The 21,505-nt window shown below is 42.2% G+C and overlaps 1 protein-coding gene across 2 annotated transcripts in view; it reads left to right on the top strand.

Annotated features, from left to right (window-relative positions):
- Positions 1 to 21,505, top strand: part of LOC124555251 — a 532,173-nt gene that overhangs the window by 311,280 nt on the left and 199,388 nt on the right. The window lies entirely within an intron of this gene.

The raw sequence follows: 21,505 nt of genomic DNA, 5'->3' as shown, positions 1-21,505 counted from the left end.
GCGACCGTGGACTGTAAATGTCGGTGCGGAATCATTGGCGACCACCTCATTGGTCCTCACTTCATTGCAGGGGCCCAAACAGCTGCAACATACATCGCGTTTCTACAGAATGATCTGCCAACGTTACTCGAAAATGTCCCACTGGAAACGCGCCGACGTATGTGGTATCAGCATGATGGTGCACCTGCACATTCCGCAATTAACACTAGGCTGACCCTTGACAGGGTGTTCGACGGGCGTTTCATAGGACGTGGAGGACGCATAAATTGGCCAGCCCGTTCTCCTCATCTTACACCTCTGGACTTCTTTCTGTGGGGTACGTTAAAGGAGAATGTGTACCGTGATGTGCCTACAACCCCAGAGGATATGGAACAACGTATTGTGGCAGCCTGCGGCGACATTACACCAGATGTACTGCGGCGTGTACGACATTCATTACGCCAGAGATTGCAATTGTGTGCAGTAAATGATGGCCACCACATTGAACATCTATTGGCCTGACATGTCGGGACACACTCTATTCCACTCCGTAATTGAAAACGGAAACCACGTGTGTACGTGTACCTCACCCCTCATGGTAATGTACATGTGCGTCAGTGAAAAAGATCAATAAAAAGGTGTTAGCATGTGGACGTAATGTGCTGTTCCAGTCTCTTCTGTACCTAGGTCCATCACCGTTCCCTTTGGATCCCTACGTAATTCGGTGCTCTCCGATACACACGATCGAACAGCGGAGGAGTAGGTACTCAAGCGTCAAATTTAGGTTACAATATCTCCGGATGTAATTAACATTTTACAATGCAACAAACAGTACTGATTACGTATTTGCTTATATGTTCAGATGTGCTAACAAAACTAACGGGGTTCCATATAAAAAAACGTAGGTTTGTGTTAAAAAACATACTTCCGTGCATTTTTTATGGTTTGTATTAACCAATTACACTAGCCCCTCTCCTCACGTTCGGTCTGTGGAATCGATTCGTCAGTATTTGATGTAGTTTACGAAATATATCCAGCGGTAATGTTAGGTGACTCACCCTGTATAACTGAAAAAGTTCTATGAAAAATATCTCGTTAAAGTTCGTGCATTATTACAGTTTGCTTCCGTTTGTGATTAAGTTTTTATATGCGCGATATTTGGTAAGCAATGCAGTCACATTAAAACATTCTTCTTCGGTCATCCCCGTTTATCCATCTGGCGACATTTGGGAAACTTTTCCTTTTATTTAACTCACTATGTCTGCGTCTTTACGCTTTGATAACTCAGTTGATTACCAACTCTTTTATATACGCTAAGTCCTTCTTTACCGTTTTAATTTACGATTCCAAAAGAAAATTAATTCTTGCGTGGCGAAAACTATCTATGAAAGCAATAATTATTTCTCCATTGTGTTCCTATGGTCCTCCTTCTCTAATGGTTGACGTTATAGTTTATCTGCTCAGGTTCATAGGCAGCCGTAGATATTCCACACTACGTAATAGAGCCCCACTGTAGGAAGTGTCAGTAATGACACACGCTGAATATTGCGTGGCAGCCAACAAACAGTCTCTCGTCTGTAAGCATGAGTTTCATTTTGAAACTGTTTCGCAGTAACAACAGGAAGGAAGGCATGAAGATTATTGTTCTGTGTCCTGTTAAGAACGAGGGCCTTCAAGATGGCGCTCAGCTCGGTCTGAACAAGGAAAAGACGTGAAACCGGCCGTGTACTATCCGAAAGCATCATCCTGTCATTCACCTGAAGTGATTTAGGAAACCGATCAGTGCCAACCCTTCCGGCACTCATCCTAATCTGTAGATAGAAAACGCAGATTGTCGTGGTACATGAAACGGAAGAAAGAAACGTTCACTTCGTGCAACGTTTAAGAATTGCCCGCTAAGCAATTACTGAAAAAGGGTTTCCATTGCGTAGAATGTTCTTAAGATTCGAAACATTAATTGAAAATCTAGAAATAGGGCTAAATAGTACAAGTTACATTCATGCAGAGAGACTCTATATTTTTTTCCCTCTTCATAGTAACTTTTAATGGGTTACAGGGAATAGCGGTAAACTGGAATACTGTTTCCTTTTTTTACTTAAGGAAAACATTAGGTTCGCTTTGTGTATGGAAATATGGGTCAGCTTTACGAGGCACCCTCAGTGAATCAGCATTACTGCTTTGCTGTCTCATCTGCCTGAATAACAGCAGTAACAATTTTCTTAACAGAGATCAGTAATGTATTTGCTGCTAAAGATTCTTACCATTTAACTTTGGAGTCTGCCCTTTGGATCACATCGCTCGTTATAATAACACAATACAACACAATATAATAATACAACAAAATTATGAGTATTTTTTAAACGCCGTCATTTTCTCCCTTGCGGCGCAAAAGTTTGAAATTTGGCTCGAACGTGCCTACAACCTTTCACTGTAATAGTGCAAAAACGTGGAGGCCTGAAACGTCACTCTATGGCTCTGTTCATGTGAAGTGTAAGGTATGTGAATGATGTCATATTAGCACAAAATGTCACCACAGCTCTGCCCAATACCACCGTGGACGTCTCACAACATGTTCAGGTCGCCACCACTCTCCTTGCCCACATCTCACCCCTTCTCTTGACGCCTCTGCGACCGAGGTCAGAGGTGCGATGCTCAGTGTCGAAATCACGCGATTTTCTTGTTGGGTTTCGGAGGATAACATTACGGACACACCACTACTCAAAATTGATGACACGAAACGGCCTCAGGAGGTGCCGTAAAGGGCATGATGTAACCACCGATTCCTTTGAGGCGTTCATTTTCACATATTTCACGCTCAACAACAGTTTGCAGTGCGATGTGCAACGGGACGGCGTTCTTGACAATGTTTGACAGTGCTGACACGCCACTATTCAACCTTTCTCTGAGGACATTGAACGTGATCTCACTCCTATGGAGTGTAGCGTGACCGCAATTTTTTTCTTTGGTCTACAGCGTGAAACCATTAGGAACCGTTCAAAGCCATTCGACAAAATTCGATCTTGATTCGAAGCAGAAAAGGGTGTTTATGATTTCCATCCCTCCTTCTTCGCGCCCTCATGTGGCGTGTGCATGGGGGCTGCGACATTGACGCTTGTGTGAATAAAACGTCAAAGCGTACTTCTAAGACTCCCTAGTTTGCCTCGCTGCCACCCACACACCGTTTTTGGACACTTTAAAAATGCGTGTGGACAGAGACACCCCTCCACTCATCCCTACTCGCCAGAGGGACAGCCAACCCTCTCGATATAGTGCCTGCTGGTCGCATGTTAAACCTGAAGTGTGTCGAAAAGGTTGCCTATCTTTCTGAGGAAGGCAATGGAGTGACGTTTGAGCTCATGATACATCATATAGTGAGCATTTCATGTCATAATGTCTGGCGTCTACCGGCAACTGTTCAAATGGTTCAAATGGCTCTGAGTACTATGGGACTCAACTGCTGAGGTCATTAGTCCCCTAGAACTTAGAACTAGTTAAACCTAACTAACCTAAGAACATCACAAACATCCATGCCCGAGGCAGGATTCGAACCTGCGACCGTAGCGGTCTCGCGGTTCCAGACTGCAGCGCCTTTAACCGCACGGCCACTTCGGCCGGCACCGGCAACTGTATTCGCCACAAATCGTTTTATTGTTATGGAAGACATTTTACAGCTTTACTTCTTTTTTCGTTTTTAGGAAATATGTAATGGCTTTTATGACTATTAATTACATATTTGGATCTGTTGTTGCCAGGTATCTTGTGATTAAGCCGATTTTAAACGAGAACGCATGTCTCTCGCGGCGATATCAATTAATAACTACTTCTCAAGCTTCCAACCATATCAAATAGTAAAATTAAACCACCTGATACCAATGAAATCCCAGGACTTCTTAAGCCTTACGTTGCCCCATAAACCCTCCTGCTCATGGAATATACTCTTTTGCTTCATAGTGGGTAATACATGAAGAAATTTTTTAAAAGGAGATGGCATTTTTCACTTCTGCTGCATTTACTATATTGACACATCAAATAAATGCAGTAGAAGTGGAAAAATGCCATCTCCCTTTGATGCTCTTATGTGCTGATCATGCTTTAACTTTCAATATATTGGTGCATTATTTTGTGAGAAACTAATGACAAAATATGAAAAATTTTATTTCAACGAGGAATTTAGAAACTTATTTAGTAAACAAAGTTGTTTGTCCGCGTATGAGTTGCTACAAAAAGAAGCCTATACGCAAGTGTTTTTCCAACACGCCATACGTTAATCCAGTGATTCTCAATCAACTACAGAGGTGGACGCTACTACGGAGGCGTTGTGCATGACGGAGAGGTTTACTGTTCTAATTGAGTGAGTATGTTCCAAGGAAAGTCGGGCAACATACTACTTTCTCCTACATATGTCTCGCCATCTGACCACGACGAGAAAATTAGGGGAATTCCGAAGTTTGTCGACAGTCGATCTTCCCCGGTACAATTTGTAAATCCAATAGTGGAGACGGGGAAAACTCCGTGGTACCAGAAGATCCCTCCGCCGCACACCGTGGTATTGCTTGCGGAGTGTAGACGTACGAGGGTCACTCCAAAAGAAATGCACACTATTTTCGTAAAAATACAGTTTTCATTCTGCATGTGTGAAAATTTTACAGTGTGTAGATACATCCTCCCCACTTCGTTTCAAACTTAATTCAACCTGTTCCCGTGAGTGGCGCCGTCACAGCATGTCTTAAAAAAAGATGGCTGCTACACTTGACGTTCGTCAGAAGCAACGTGCTGTCATAGAATTCCTGTGCTGTGAAAACGAGACAGCGGGAAACATCCGCAAGAGGTTGAAAAAGGTGTATGGAGATGCTGCTGTCGATCGCAGTACAGTTAGTCAGTGGGCAAGCAGGTTACGTGATGATAGCGGGCACGGCAATATTGAGGATTGTCCTCGCAGCGGCAGGCCTCGTACTGCACACACTCCAGACAATGTGCAGAGATTTAAAGAGTTGGTGACTGCTGACAGACACATCACAGTGAACGAATTGTGACGCTACGTTGGGATAGGGAAAGGAAGTGTTTGCAGAATACTGAAAGTTTTGACGTTAAAAAAGGTTCTTACCAGGTGGGTTCGCAGGATGTTGACAGTGGCTAACAAAGAAACAAGAAAAACGGTATGCAGCGAACTTTTGGAATAGTACAAGAATGGTGGAGATGAATTTCTTGGAAGAGTTGTGACAGGTGATGAAACATGGCTCCATCATTTTTCACCAGAGACGAGGAGGCAATCAATGGAGTGGCATCATGCAAATTCACCCAAGAAAAAAAAAATCAAAACCACACCTTCTACTGGAAAAGTTATGGCTACGGTGTTATTCGATTCCGAAGGACTCTTGCTTGTGGACATCATGCCAAGTGGAACCACCATAAATTCTGATGCATATGTGACGACACTGAAGAAACTTCAAGTTCGACCACATCGGAAAAACAGGATTTTTTGCTGTTGCACGACAATGCACGGCCCCATGTCAGTCAAAAAACCATGGAAGCTATCACAAAACTCGGATGGACAACACTGAAACACCCTACTTACAGTCCTGAACTGGCTCCATGTCACTATCATCTCTTTGGGAAACTGAAAGACTCTCTTCGTGGAACAAGGTTTGAAGATGATGACTCCCTTGTGCACACTGCCAAACAGTGGCTCCAACAGGTTCGTCCAGAATTTTACCGTGCTGCTATACAGGCGCTGGTTCCAAGATGGCGTAAGGCAGTTGAGAGGGATGGAAATTATGTGGAGAAATGAAAATATTGTTCCTAAAGGATGTATCTACACACTGTAAAACTTTCAGACATGTAGAATAAAAGGTGGATTTAAAAAAAAATAGTGTGCATTTCTTTTGGAGTGGCCCTCGTAGATGTTATGAGGAAAGCCTTTGTACATATTAAAATAATACGCTCGTTATGTACTTTATAGGCTGTAGGTTGTATGTAGACGCAGATGCTCCATTCTGAAGCTCTGCTGAAATTTTAAATGTCTTTTGTACAGCGACAATAAGCGCAGCTGTTTCAGGAGTTTCATCAGGAAGATTATCATTTCCATTGTTCTGTATCAAACTGGGATGTGAGTGACAGGACGATCTGGTTATTACCGATTGTTTAATGAAGAGTCTGTCTCTGTTGTCATATCGAACGTAGAGCGTAACTAAATTACGCATCATCGAACAATGGATATTGAAATATTGTGACTGCAACAGCCTACAGGTTCTACCTTCGTAACCTGGGACAACTTTGCGATGAAACATGTGGTTCAGATAGTTTTCATCGCCTCTAGTTGCCCAGTAAGGACAAGTGAGTTGGTATCTTACAGTTTCTGAGTAGCGAGACAGTATGTCAGTTCCCTGTGTTACATTCCTAACCTCCATCTTGTGCGTAATGGAGTGACTGACTGTTTATGATGATCCATCTGTTTCATTGAGACGTTAAGTTTGTAGGCCCACACGGCTCTACTCGAGAGCCAGGTTTCAACTATTCTCCTCGTCTCACTTTTACAAAATACTCATAACAGAAAAAACACTACATTAAACTGCATAAACACTTATCAGAATTATCCATACGATAAAATAGCTAACATATAATCGGATGACGGTAAAGGAATACCACTTTAACTTGCATATTGTCATGAGACAAGAGCGCTATCTTTCAAAATGTCGTTATGCTCAAGTAATGAGAACTTCGATTGAGTCAGTCAACCACACATGTTCCTATTGCGTAAAATCCATAGCAAAACATTTGAAGTTCTGAAAATTAATGGACCTAGAGCTAAAGAAACTAAACCTACTTTGGTGCTATAGCGAGCTGTTTTTATATATTAATAAAATGGTAACATTGATTTTTATTCACTTAATCTAAGCAGTGTACTCAACTTAATAAATATTGACGTTGCGTTTTCTACACCGCTGACGCACCGTTGTGTTGGTATGCTATACAAAGTTCTGTTTTCATTTTAAGAGCTATTATTTGCCCTGAGTGTCTTACAAGGAGGCCACATGATAGTCAGATCTTTGTAATTTTTTTTATATTTATTGTACGTGAAGTTCAGTATTCAATTATCAGTCCACCATAGCATATCGATGCAACTCTAAAAACTTATGGACGTAATTTATTTTGAAGTTTTCCGCTCGTTGTTAACACCATAACGTAAGGTCGATTTTTTTCGACAGGCAGTTTGGCTCCATGGTAGAAAACTCACCTGCCAGGTGAGACGTCAGGTTTCGATTCCTGGTCGATGCAAGCTTTTAGATCAATGATGTATATCCTAAGAGCATTTAGATGAACTATAAAATTCATATTGATGAAGAAAAGTCGGTAGGACACGAGACTGACACTCGCTAGTTCGAGTCTCGTGTTGGTCATTATGTTTTTCGTTTTTTTCGTTCACTTCGAATATCTACGTTATTTACATTTAAGATTCATCAAATACATGCTAATTAACACATAACTAATTGTCATTTTTATGAAAAATGCACGTCTTCTTATTTCTAACTACATATCGCACACAAAAATCCGTTTTGCATTGCAAATTTTATAAAAGGTTGTTAATAAAGAAGCTTCGGTAACTTAGACTTGAGCTCTATTAGGATCCTGGAGTGTTGTAACGGCGTATGGATGTGGGACTCTTGATCGGACTGTTCACCTCTGTGCTTTGGACGAACTTTACTAGTGATTACGCACTTCAGTGGAAACCTTTGACTTCTTGCTTTGCTCTAGCCTGCGCTGCTCCACTGGCTTTACGTTCGTTTTTATGTGTGAACTGATCTTGTTCCGTGTCATTTAACAATGCGCACTGCAGTGCCCAGCAAGAAAATCTACGAGTTTATCTTCTATTAAGACTCATAATACGATCTGAGTTCGAACAAAGTTTTGAAGTTTTAAAAACATTCAAATTCTAGCACAGTCTGCGCAGTTTATATTTTCCAGAAATCAGCTTGGCCCTTACGTGGGTAAAACTCATTTGAGATATATTTCAAAATTAAAAGGTCAAAAACTAGCTTCTGTTACGATCAGTATTACACTTTCACTACCATTTATTTAAGTTGATCGATTTTGAAAATCAGTGTTTTAGGACATATGTGTCCCATGATCCTAACTACTTCCTTGTTTTCATTTGAATCTAGGATTTTAAAAGCCAAATATTTGTTTTTGGAGGGAAGTTATCAGGATAGTAAATACCGAAAAAAGTGTAGTCAGTACCAGAAGATATTCATTCTCATTAGGTTGAAAAACATGATTTATCACACACGAATTTTTAACAAAATCTAAAAATTCCAGTGACATACGACGTACCAGTTTCTCTAAAAAAATTTCTTTACACTTGATGGGGCGTATACGCTCCACTAATTAAAAAAAACAGGTTCGCTGAGGAGAGCAGTAACGTTTCAAAAACAAGTCTATGGTGTATGAGGGAACACAACGACACACTTCAGATACTCTTGGAATGGAGAAGATAGTGATCTGATTCGATTTTTGTGAAACGGGGGAACTGTGCCAGTTACACACACACGCCGCAAAACTTGATTTCCCACAGCCTTCCAACGCATCCACCATAGTATTTTTCTCCAAGTTCCGTGAGCTTCTCGCTAGCTGGCAGGAGTAGACAGATGTGGGACACAGATAAGCCAACACTAAAAACTGTAGCGGGACATATGTGAAGCAGATACCACAGAGAATTCTGTGACTCTTCATTCATAAGTCTGAGCAGCTGCTCAATTTAGTTGCTGGCAGCACAGATCACTTTTCTACCCAGGAGACTGAAGATGTTACAAGGTATTAATATTACAAATAAACTCCAGGAAAAACTAAAAGACTCAAGCGAAATCGTGCTTTTTATTGAGGCCAGCCCGAAAAAGCTTCTACGGAAAGTCACGCGCCTTGGCAGCGTTTCTACAGAAACCTAGAGGAATGCTGTGCGTCGTAGTCTACTACCCGGCTGAATGAAGTGCGCATGGGAAGGCGACAATGACGCGCAAGCGGCTGAAGGGAGAGAATAAAGAACGCACCTGCTACGCACGTGCCTCCGTAGGGCGAGCAGCCAAGCTGCTGGGGGCAACACCAAGGAGGATACGAGAAAGACACGTTTCCTGTCCAACGGCCAACAGCAGTGGAAGCACAAGAGCCGCACTTTCCACGACAGACGTAGTGAGAGGTTGGGGACCCGCTGAAGAACTCTGTCTGGCAAATGCCCAGGACTCGCCTGATTAATTTGCGCAGAAAACGTAGCATCTGATGGACTGTGAGGAAATAACGAGCGTGTGTGTGTGTGTGTGTGTGTGTGTGTGTGTGTGTGTGTGTGTGTGTGACAGAGAGAGAGAGAGAGAGAGAGAGAGAGAAAGAGAAAGAGAGAGAGAGATGTGGCAACAATGAAGGCAACATAAGGAAGTCCGACTCCATTCGATGTTTCACCATCTCTAATGACCTCGTTGTTGTCGGGGCTTCTATCTTACTTCCATTCTTGCTTGGATTTTCAAAAGCTGAGGCATTTATACACTTATTAATCTCTAAATACGTCTTATTGTGTTTTGCCGCGATACCTCTCATTGTGGAATACGTGTTGAAAACTTAAGAGGCAAAGCAATAGAAGAATAGGCAAAGGTGAATTGAAGACCTGAGCTGTAAACAGTGGTAAGGGACAATCTATTATAAACAGAGTTATTACATGTAACACATGGAACGTCATATGCTTTATCCACATTAATTGGCAGTTACACGATAGACCGAGAAATGGCTGCTCTATATCTAATTTCAGATTCTTGCTAGTGGCAACTTTGTTAGGATGTGTGCATGTTAACAGTAGTAAGTGACAAAAACATGGCTACCAGTAGTAGTACCATGTGCGGTGTTCCTACCAGGAAAATTCTGCTCAGTGATGATTTATACAAATCCGAGGACGATGCGGATAAATACGACTCAGGAAAAGATCCGGAATGTGCTCCTGGAATACGCTTCAGAAGCTCTTGCTAATGAGGTAAATGTAAAGAGTTATTTAAGTAAGTAAACAATACTGTGTCCCTTTCCATAGTTTACGTGAATTTACGTAACAGTGCTATGGCAGAATTTTTTAGAGCCATCCTTAATATTGCTTACGTGCTGTAGTAAGGCGACAGAAAAATTAATTTCATATTGTGCTGAATCATAGAGTAACTTCTGAGGCTGTTACACTATATTGCTGCAAAAATTCGTAATGTAGATCTTAGTATCGTAAACTGAAACTATTCGGAAGTTTTAAATTTGTATTTTTGAGTTGGTTCACAGTAATGTTTCGTTAACTATCCCCACACGTAAACAGCTAACTCGTGTTAAATGCAATCAGTTTGCAAGTAAACAATGTCAAGTATTCATTGTCGTATTTTTAGAATAAAATTCTGCATATAATTTGTTATTTTAAAAATATGTCATTCCTCTAGAAATATCTGAAAACAGAAAAAAATAAAGTGAAGTGAAATGATCGAACGGCGTTGATGGCCGGAAGTTGGACGCCGTGTTGCAAGTCTTTTCAGCTGACGCCGTATTGGGTGACTTGAGGGTCGATGATGACGTAATGATGAGGACAACACAACACCAAGTCCCTGAGCGGAGGAACCCTTCGACTCGGTCGTGAATCGAACCTGGGCCCGCTGCATGGCAATCAGACGCGCTGACCACCCAGCTAAAGGGGCGAACTTGAAAATAGAGACTTATCTGAATAAAAACACAGGATGGATGTACTTAAAACACCGTATGTATGAGATTTTATTGAAACTTTATTGCGCTGTTTCTCAAGACAGCCATCTTGTCCCTCACCATTGCCTATAGCCGAGGTCTTCAGTTGGGAAACTCATACGGAACCACATATATCCCAGACTGATTCATCAGCCCCGCGCTTGTTCCACCTTTAACAGCTAATTACGCTAGGAGAGCATTTGTATGCCAGGTCTCATTTGTTACACTATCTATTATTAGAGTTCTAGTAACCAAGTTTAGTAGGTCAAGACGCGAGACTGCCGTTCTGGAAAGAGTCTCTCCATCGATAAGATTTAAAATTTCTTGGTTTCTATAAGTGACTTCAAGTAAACCCTGACATATTCTCTCGAAGGATATCAAAACCTATTGCTTTTCCTTAGCATGTCCTCTGGAGCCCTACTTAGATTAAAGGAGCATCGTGATTGACTTCTGAATGAGACACTCAGATGGTGTAAGCATTCATCCAATAACAGTTGGCTCTCGCTCGAAGAATCTTAGGGACGTTGCCTGTTTCGCGGCACTGACAACGCTACACTGTTTCTATAGTGCTGGTTATCTGGCAGTACAACTTTCTCGTCTTATTAAATGACAATTGTTAAAATTAGTAAAGGATTTTCAAATACGTATGCCCGACCATCATATCACAAAACTATACTCCCCTAAAAATGATAAACAGGAAGAAGTTTATTAGGAACTTACATTAGTTTGCAAGAAAACTTAGACGGAATTATTAATAATCTCTGAAGCCATCAGTAGGTCTGGTACGAACGCATTGTGAAACATAAGCTTGTCCAGTCGTAACTGTTCGTAAGAACCAGTTCATTTCAATATTTAAGTTTTAAAAACACGTGAACTACGGTTCCCTTGACGAAAACACAGATACAACTACCTAGGGAGTAGTTACCAGTTCTACTCCATTTCTGTCTAATCTTGACTTATCGTCCACAGAATCGGTAGTCCGCGTGCTTGGTAAGTCACTGGAATAAGAGAATCTCCATACATCCCCATACATTGTTGGCATCTAATAGGTCTCGTCTCTTGGTGTTGCTACGATCAGTGTTCATTCTGGCGGTGGCTGAATAATGACCAGCACTACCCAAAATCAATCTTGCCTGTGAAACTGCTCAATTGTGATCTCTATGCTGATGGGCAAAAAATATTTATCACAACAAATAACAAATTTTAACTTGCAGCTTCGGTCTAGATAATGCACAGCGTCTTGTGACATTGGTGTACACTGTTTTCATAGAAAACTGTGCAGTCGCATGTTGTAATTTATCAACAGAATTACTATGTTTTTCGTAGTGAAATTAATAAATTTCGTCAGTATATTTCAGGGAAAGCGAAGACCCTTTTTATACAATGAGGAGAAAAATGCTGATAAAAGTTTGTTAGAACATAGAGACAGAGATAAAGGACGCCGTTGTATATCGATTGGTAAGCAATATTAAAAGTTAAATATGCGGAAGAACAGTCACGGGTAGAGGATTTGCATACAATACCTCTTACGCTATAAGCGGTTTCAGATGAGGGCCTGGAGATTGGGACTACCTTTCTTAGACGTAACACATGAAGTCAATTACGCTACCAACTTTTTCTCTGTATAACGACATCTGGCTTTTAATTGTACCGATGCAAAATGGCTATACGTGTTGGCATGCTTTTACTTTGAAGTTAAGCACTTGTCTTCCTTCTACGCGTTTGCCACATGTTGAACTAAAGGTAATTTGACGGTTTTTTCAACGGTGACTGCATGTAAATTAATTTTTGTTTTCAATAAAGTCACTTTTGATGGGCCTGTTATACATACATTTGTTTAAAAGTGTCAGATACTCAATAGTAATTATTAAGTTGTACGCCGATACAGACTTAGATGTAACCCGGCCGCTGAGGTCGAGCGGTTCTAGGCGCTTCAGTCCGGAGCCACGCGGCTGCTACAGTCGCAGGTTTGAATCCTGCCTCGCGCATGGATATATGTGATGTCCGTAGGTTAGTTAGGTTTACGTAGTTCTAAGTCTAGGGGACTAATGACCTCAGATGTTAAGTCCCATAGTGCTTAGAGCCATTTGAACCATTTGAACCTAGATGTAAACAAAGCAAATGGCAGGCTATGATCGATTGGTAGGGTACTGGGAAGCAACAGTCTTTCTGCTAAAGAGATGGCGTACATAATACTAGTATGGCCCGTAGTTGAACAGATCTTGTTGTCGACGGCACGTTAAGCTCTAATCTCTTTTCTTCCTCAAGACTTTGGACCAATATCAGTTCGGACTAGAATTTTAAAACTATCCTAGGCTACCGCAGTCTTCCACAAGCAAGCGTAGACTACGGTTGTTAAATACTGCCTAGTTGTCAAAGATGGGGTGTCTAGGAAACATGCTCCTCGGATCGCTAGACAACAATTCAAGCAAATTGTATTAATGAGTTTTACTACGAAAAGTACATGACAATATTTAACTTTGTGCTAAACAGATGTGTCGCAAGCAAAGAGAAATACAGCTTCACCGGTGGCTCGCGGTCTTACTGGCTTGTTGGATAGTAAAACTGTTCCATTCGACAATGATGTCATTCGAGAGACATTACTGGAGTGCACGCTGAAGGTGTGGTAGTGGGACTTGAAGTCCCATACCACCTACCAACGGTGGAAGTTCAGGTCGCTGGCAAATTTTAACTAACTACGAACTACATTATGTATCCACAGTGGTTGTTGACGATGGTCGATACCCACCGAGTGGTCAAGTCAACACTAATGCTTCATTAGTGGCCGTAATAGTGCTATCGTTAGCCATGGCCAGAATCGGCGTCCTCAAGGATGGCGAGAGGAACAAGGTGTCGGTGCCACTGTCGGGGGATGCGTTGTGCCAATGTTTTGTAAGCCAGCGACCGTGTCACATAGGGCTTCTTCTTTGGCATAGAGACGCCTTGCCTTCTCTCGCATGGACGTTTTGAGCATGGCCATGTCCGTTTCCTCGTGGAGGGTAACTACCCTCATGAGGGGAGGAGCATGCGGGCTCCATCGAAGCACCTTATTCTGCAGGCGCTGGAGGGTATGCATCCGGGAGGCACTAACCATAGCCCACGTTTTGTAGCCATAGGTGATGGAAGGGTGGACAACCATCCGGTACAGCCGGAGCTTGGTGTCGAGGTTAAGTTCCCTGCTGGTGAACATTGGATACAAAGCTTTTATCAGCTTGAGTCCTTTTTGGGTTTCATATTCTACATGGCGATGGAAGAGCAATACCTAGGTATTTGGTATCAGGGGAATATGGGACCTGGACGCCTGCAATAGTGATGTGGTGGGGTCCGTTACCAGTCGGCGCGGCGCGGTCCTCTTCGCATAGAGGCCGCTGCTGTCGCGTTGTCTTCCTGGAGAGGGGTCGGTCAGCGTGCAATTGGCTGACTTCTTCACAGTCCTCTGTGCTCTCTCGTTTCCGACTGGCGTGCCGGCGCTCGACTTTACACCATAACAACGGTAATTTTCCTCGTAGCCTTCGTCAGTTAAGATCTTAACCGCGTTTCCTGCGTCTTAGGTGTGCTGCATAACTTCGGGCATTACATCATTTCGATCGCTTTGTTTGCGTGTGCGATCAGTGTCTTACTAGATTCCCCTAGAAACTGGAAGCGGTGAACCGTCTAGAACCTGAGTGAGGATATCCAAAGGGCTGCGTAACCTACGGAAAATTTTTGTTCAGCACAGTTATCCTCCTGCCTGTCAGTTAAAAGTAAGTAGGATTTATAACAGAATTGAAATTTTCAGTGTTTAATTCAGGTTTTATTTGAAAATTGTTGATTTGTAGCGTGAAACAAAGGAATTCTGTAGTAAAAACAAAAACAAAAAATACATATTTATCATATAGCGATCTAAAACGCGATTCCCTCAAAAAAGGTCGAATTAAAAAAATATATATCAAACATCGCTTCAATATTTCCTCGACGTTATATAAAACATATTTCTGTTATTCATAAACAACTTTCGCACTTATCAGTAACAACAGGAAAGTCTTGACTTTGATCATGATGAAGAACTTCTACTGAGTGCAAAACAACGACTATAACTGTACAGAGCTTTTTTATATTTGCAGCCCATGTAAACTGTATTTGCATCAAAATTAATACATAAAAGCGCAGAAGTTACTCATTCAACTAATTTTTATTGCATATAAATTGCAGTCTATATTTTGTAAGGATTTAAAATACACTATGGATTAACGGTGAACGATGTGTGGTTCTAATTGTGTGCAAAACAAACAAAAAAAAAAGCAAAGAGAAGCCCTCGGCTCCCAGATTCTCTCACACATTCATTTACATATCTTTCGCTAGCGATGCTACCAATACTACCGATAGTCCTACCATTTGCTACGTCGCTTATGACGTGTACCAAATCTACCGAAACCTAATTTTGGTACAGCGCAACTCTATTTCGGCCTAACAAGTGACACTGAGCCGTGCGAAATGGCACAAGCTTGATTGACTCCCGAGAAAATGCAACAGAAATGTTGAGAAAAATCTTGACTTCCGGACACTCGAAGGAAATGGTGTAAGACTCACTAAAATTTTCTTATAATACTTTATGAAGTGTCTTTCAAGACAGAAACTAATGATATTTTTCAGCTCCGTTCGTATATATCCCGAGGAGGTCGTGCTGAGAAAATCAGACATGCAACAGTTCGCACAGATGCATACAAGCAATCATTCTTCCTACGCTCGATCCGTGAATAAAACAGAATGGAATCTTTGTATATGGTACGATAAAAAGTACCCTGTGCTACGCACTTCACAGTGATTCGCGGAGTATAGAAGTCGATGCAGAAAGAAAGAACTCCTGACCACATGTAAGCAGTGGACTGGGCTGCGGTTTTGTAAGAGGAGCAGTGACGCACAAGGGTTATTTTGGGACATGTGAAACAGTTAGAGTCCAACCATGGAGTCAGAAATATCGTTAATAAGCTAAGTTCCAAGTTGACATGATATTTGTAAAAAATGTGTATTTCTTTTGTAGGTTTAGCTCATGTAGTTCCAGGGTCGCCCGGCATAAATGAAAGTGATACACTTTTGGATAAAGATTTCTTCGGTGTGTTATTAGTACCATAAAATGAGATTTGGATGTGGGAGGAACTAGATTCAACAAGTTAGATAGAGTTTAATGTCATGTGGGCGTTGAGATGATTATGAATGAATCTCTAGATCAGATGACACTATTAAAGCAATACTATTATAATACAAGTAGGCATTTTAGTGTATCGTGTGTTTTTGCATTTTGTGAATCCGTAATGTAATCTTTCGATAAGAGTGAATACTGTTTGGCAGTACCCTTCAAAATCAACGAATGACAACACTGTGACCTGATGACGAGGACAAACATCTCCTTTCACATACTAGTGACATAACATACGATTCTGTGGTAGGAATACGTGAAACCCGTGTAGGAAGTGAAACATTTTCAGTGTCAATTAACCTTTTCTTGTCGTACTAGACTGCTGATTGTTTGATAATCGGTTATTAAACTGGTGCCAAAACGTGATCTTATAATACCAGACGCTGTTACCAAAATCGACCGTTATTTACGTTGTGGTGCCGGCCTTGTGATTGGAAATTTGGTCACAAACAACGGAGAAGAAAAATTGCAAACCTGCCTGTTCGTAACGGCTACGTTGTAGTAGTAAAATACACAAGGAAAAAACAGTCGTTCACGGTAGTACGTATGAAAAGAATATGGGGTCTTTACTTCACATCAACTGGAAGAGAGCGTTGCTGTAAGAAAAGCGTCCACCGAAAAACTGAAATGTGATTGGTTGATTATTAGTCTCATAATTTAAATTTTTATGAGTGGTTCTCTTGTCCTAGGAAATAAAATAATAATAATAAAAATGGTATAATTGGATTCAACACGTTAGAATTTCCAAATGAACGTTACTCCCGATAAATAAGCTAAAATTTTATTTACCCAAGAGAATGAATCAAAAATGGAACATTCATCCTAGACCTTCTACATTCTTCAGTCAGACTACGACCATCATAGTGATCTAATCCATATTTCTTTATGCATATCAGGTTTACAGTAAAAATAATAATCACAGAAACGGAGTTCTCCCCGCAATATATTGGTGCTATAAAAAGGTAACAGCTATCGCATCTTATAAGGGAGCACACCTACAATCTCTTCTGCCTTGTCACCGCCACTTTGCAGGTTAGAGCACTATTGGTTTTATACCCTTGGAAAAGAATGAATGAAAATTGAAGTGATTTGGGTCGTGCTACCAACTAGAAAATAAAATCTTACGGCCAACAGGTTCTCGAAATCGATCCGTTGAAATTATGGTCTGACGCTAATTTGTCCTGTTCCCAACCATCAACAGCGAACAAAACAGGAAAAAGGAGAAATCAGTAGAGGGGTGTCGTCTGCAAATTTACAATTATCCCTCCCTCGTACGGTCCAGGTCTGCAGCGAACGATGAAACGTGTAGCTGTAAGATTGGTCTTTCAGTCTTTAAATAAAATCCCTAGTTTTTGTGACTGATAGATCGAAACGTTGGAGAGAAAACTGAAAAATGCACGGAAGGTTATAGTCAAACGAACGGAAAATTTCATACATTTAATTCTCACTTGCGTGTTTATTTTGCAACGTTCATAAAGCAAACGGACATTACTGCATTGCTGTGTGAGCGGGGTGTCTGCTAAGTGGCTGAGGTGGCTACAAAGGCTTTGAGACGGTGCGATTCCAGCTCGCACGATGTCATATCCAGTTTTAAGGTAGGAAGAACTGTCTATCGACTTAATTTGACTGACAGTGGGAGAAGGCTTGGATAGCACAGTTCCTGGCCCCCAGAGTATGCACCGACTTTCACAGTTTAATTCTGAACCTCTCTGCAGTTTCGAACCAAGTGAATCATTGTAACATTGTTCATCAAACATTCGTATCAAACGTTTAGTTTTTGTTAGTTTTTGCGGCCATGTGTTTTTATAAAGTCGTATGATGGAAAAGTACTCTAGCAATGATTCTAGATTTGTGAAATTTATGGTTTCAATATTAGGAACTTACTTATACTTACTTCTTAATTAACCATACTTTTACAAAACATGTTACAGATTTAGTTCAATGAACTAAATTTCGCAGCACCTAGAAACGTAATCGACGCCACCAAACCTTTAATATTCCTCTAACAAACAGTTTCATCATAATAATGGGAAAATACCAACAATTCAATAATTATTGATGGTAATGGGAAGCGATCTTACATATTTGTTAAAAGACACCTTGTTGTACACCATGAGCTACATGTAAAAATATTTCCTTGCCGGACCGGTGTTCTGGCGTACACCGATCAGCCAGAACGTTATGACCACCTGCCTAATATCTGGTATGTTCACCTTTGGCACGGATAGCAGCAGCAACGCGTCGTGGCATGGAGGCAATGAGGCCTTGTTAGTTCGCTGGAGGGATTTGCCACCACACCTGCACACACAAGTCACCTACTTCCCATAAATTCCGGGAGGGGGGCTATGACATCTTGACGCCACGTTCAGTCACCTCCCAGATGTGTTCGATCGGGTTCAGATCTGGCGAGATGGGGAGGGGGTAGCACATCAATTTGAACTAGCCACTGTGTTCTTCGCACCACTTCATCACACTCCTGGCCTTGAGACATGGCGCATTATCATATTGAAAAATGCCGCATCCGTCTGGAAACATGATCACCATGAAGGGATGCACGTGGTCTGAAACCAGTGTATGATACGCCTTGACTATCATGGTGCCTTGTACGAGCTCCACTGGACCCGTGGATGCCCACGTGAATGTTCCCCAGAACATAATGGAGCCGCTGCCAGCTTTTCTCCGTCCTGCTGTACAGGTGTCAAGGAGCTGTTCCCCTGGAAGACGACGGATTCGCTCCCTCCCGTCGGCATGATGAAGAAGGTATCGGGAATCATCAGACCGTGCAACGCTCTGCCACAGTGCCAACTCCAATGCCGATGGCCACATGCCCATTTCAGTCGTAGTTGCCGATATCGTGGTGTTAACATAGGTTGTCGGCTGCGGAGGCCCATCGTTAGGAGTGTTCGGTGGACTGTGTGTTCAGACACACTTGTACTTTGCCCAGCATTAAAGTCTGATGTTAGTTCCACCACAGGTCGCCTCCTGTCCTGTTTTACCACTCCGCCCAGCCTACGACGTTACATCTGTGATGAGCGGTGGCCACTCAACCCCACGTCGACTGGACGTGGTTTCACCTTATTTTGACCACGTGTTGAAGGCACTCACCAGAACACTCTTCGAACACACGACAAGCCGTGCAGTTTCTGAAATGCTCGTGCCGAGTCCCCGAGCCATCACAATCTGTCCTTGGTCAAACTCAGATAGATCGAGCGCCTTTCTCATTCTACACCAACAGCACGCTCACTGATACTACGTGTGCCGTGAGTGTGTCTGACTAGCAGTCATTCCTCGCCAGGTGACGCTGCTATCGCCTAGATAGGTTTATATCGATAGTAGGTCGGTGGTCATAATGTTCTGGCTGATCAGTATATAGCTCGTCATCATGGCACGTATTGCTTACTTCTGCATCAAGTGACGTGTGTGTCAGCTATAAGTTCTTTATGATTTTGAAATTAATGTGGACCTCTGTGGGACATAGGTTGTCGTGCGTACATGTTAAAGCTGTCAAACTCTAAACAGCCGCACATCTTGGTCGTATTGGACACTACTGTCACGCGATGGAAACATGTCCTAACCTCCAGTTCCATGTTTTCGTCAGTCCGAGTTTCAGCTCCCTACAGCCATCAGGTGATTTTTGGGAGCACCATCAGGGAAGTTATGTTTCTGTGGTGCGTTACGAAAAAGGAACAGCGGAATTTAGAGCAACATTATGCAGTCAAGTTTTGTGTTAAACTTGTAGAATCTGCGAGTGTGGCCGCTGAAATCTTGAAACAGGCCTATGGGGATCATCCCTTATCGAGAGCACAAGTTTTTCGCTGGCACAAATCAGTTTTGAAAGGTGGAGAACACATCGAAAACGAACCTCGCTCAGGAAGACCTTCATCTTCAAAAACCGATGGAAACATCGATTGTGGCGTGGTCTTGTGAGATCAGACCAATGGTTAACAATAAGGATAATCGGTGACCTGTTAAAGTTAAACACTTTCACTGCACATCAAATTTTGGCCAAGATTTGCACATGCGAAATGTTTGTGCCAAAATGATGCCGAAAAACCTTACAACTGAGAAGAATCACAGTCGTGTGAACCCTGGATTCTTGAGTACTATCCTGAGAAAAAGCGACAAAATGAGGTGCAGCACATTGGACATCTCCTCGACCGAAAAAAGCTCAACTGAGCAAATCAAAGATCAAAACAATTCTAATTTGCTGTTTTGACAGTAGGGTATCGTGCATAAATAATCTGTTCCTCCAAGGCAAACTGTGAATCGAGTGTTTTACAAAGACGTCCTTTAACTGTTCAGGAAAAGTATGAACCGAGTGAGACCGGACACTGCAGACAAGTGGGTACTGCATCATGACAATGCCCAATGTCACGCAGCCATCACGGAATTTTTGCCTTGCACAGCCCCCCCCCCCCCCCCCCCATCCTATTCGCCCGATCTAAGTCCTTGTGACTTTTGTCTTTTCCCGAAATTGAAAAATGTGTTAAAAGGACGTCAGTTTAGGATTCTGTAGAACATTCAAAAGAATGTGATCGATATGTTAAAGGCCCTACCAGTAGAACCATTTCAGCGCTGCTACCAGGACTGGGTACGACGACTCCCTAGTCAGTGCCTCACCCTATCCGCATCAAAAATTCTATTTTCTCTAAACACTTGGCTATCAGAGGATCCCACTTCTGTCAGTTTCATTTTTGGCCAAGCACTGCATGTACCATACATTTTGATGAAATTGTTAATGATGAATAGGCGCTGTCCCCTTGTTAGAGCAAATTCCTCAGAGTTTTACACGTAGTCCACAGAACTCGGCTCGTCGTCTTGTCACTTCCTCTGGGCGTGGGGCTGGAAGGCAACTTCCTTTCATGAAATAAATTCGCTGTTGTGAATATGGACAACCAGCAGCTGCGTAGTGGAATGATGAAATTGAAAATTTGTGGCGGACTGGGACTCGAATCCTGATTTCCCGCTCATTGCGAGCGGTCGCTTTACCATTAGGCTATCCGAGCACGACTCACGGCCAGGTCCAAACTCCAACATGTCGTCAACCACACGTCTACAACCTGTACTGATGCATACACAACGTATGTTCCCGTATAGGGGAGACATTTTAATTGAAAGTCGCCTGTCCGGTGTCGGCGGATAACTACGACACTACAGTGCCCGTGTTTTTCCAAAGCAACGTACTTCGGAACAACACAGTCACTGCAATATCGTAACTCCCTTTCACATTTGGCGTTGAAAGATGAGGTTAAATTCCATTCAAGTGGAAAAGTGAACCGCCGCAACTTAAGAATATGGAGAATACAGCAGTGACGTACCATAGCCGAGTACGAGAGAGATTATCCAAAGCTTCATGTGTTTTGAACCGTTTCTCGAGAAATAATGGTTCAAATGGCGCTGAGCACTATGGGACTCAACATCTCAGGTCATCAGTCTCCTAGAACTTAGAACTACTTATACCTAACTAACCTAAGGACATCACACACATCCATGCCCGAGGCAGGATTCGAACCTGCGACCGTAGCGGTCGAGCGGTTCCAGACTGAAGCGCCTAGAACCGCTAGGCCACAGCGGCCGGCCGAGAAATAATCTATAGTCCATTCTGACACC

Source organism: Schistocerca americana, chromosome X (genome assembly GCF_021461395.2).
Source record: "Schistocerca americana isolate TAMUIC-IGC-003095 chromosome X, iqSchAmer2.1, whole genome shotgun sequence".
NCBI lineage: Eukaryota > Metazoa > Arthropoda > Insecta > Orthoptera > Acrididae > Schistocerca > Schistocerca americana.
This window is presented reverse-complemented; position numbering and strand designations above follow the sequence as displayed.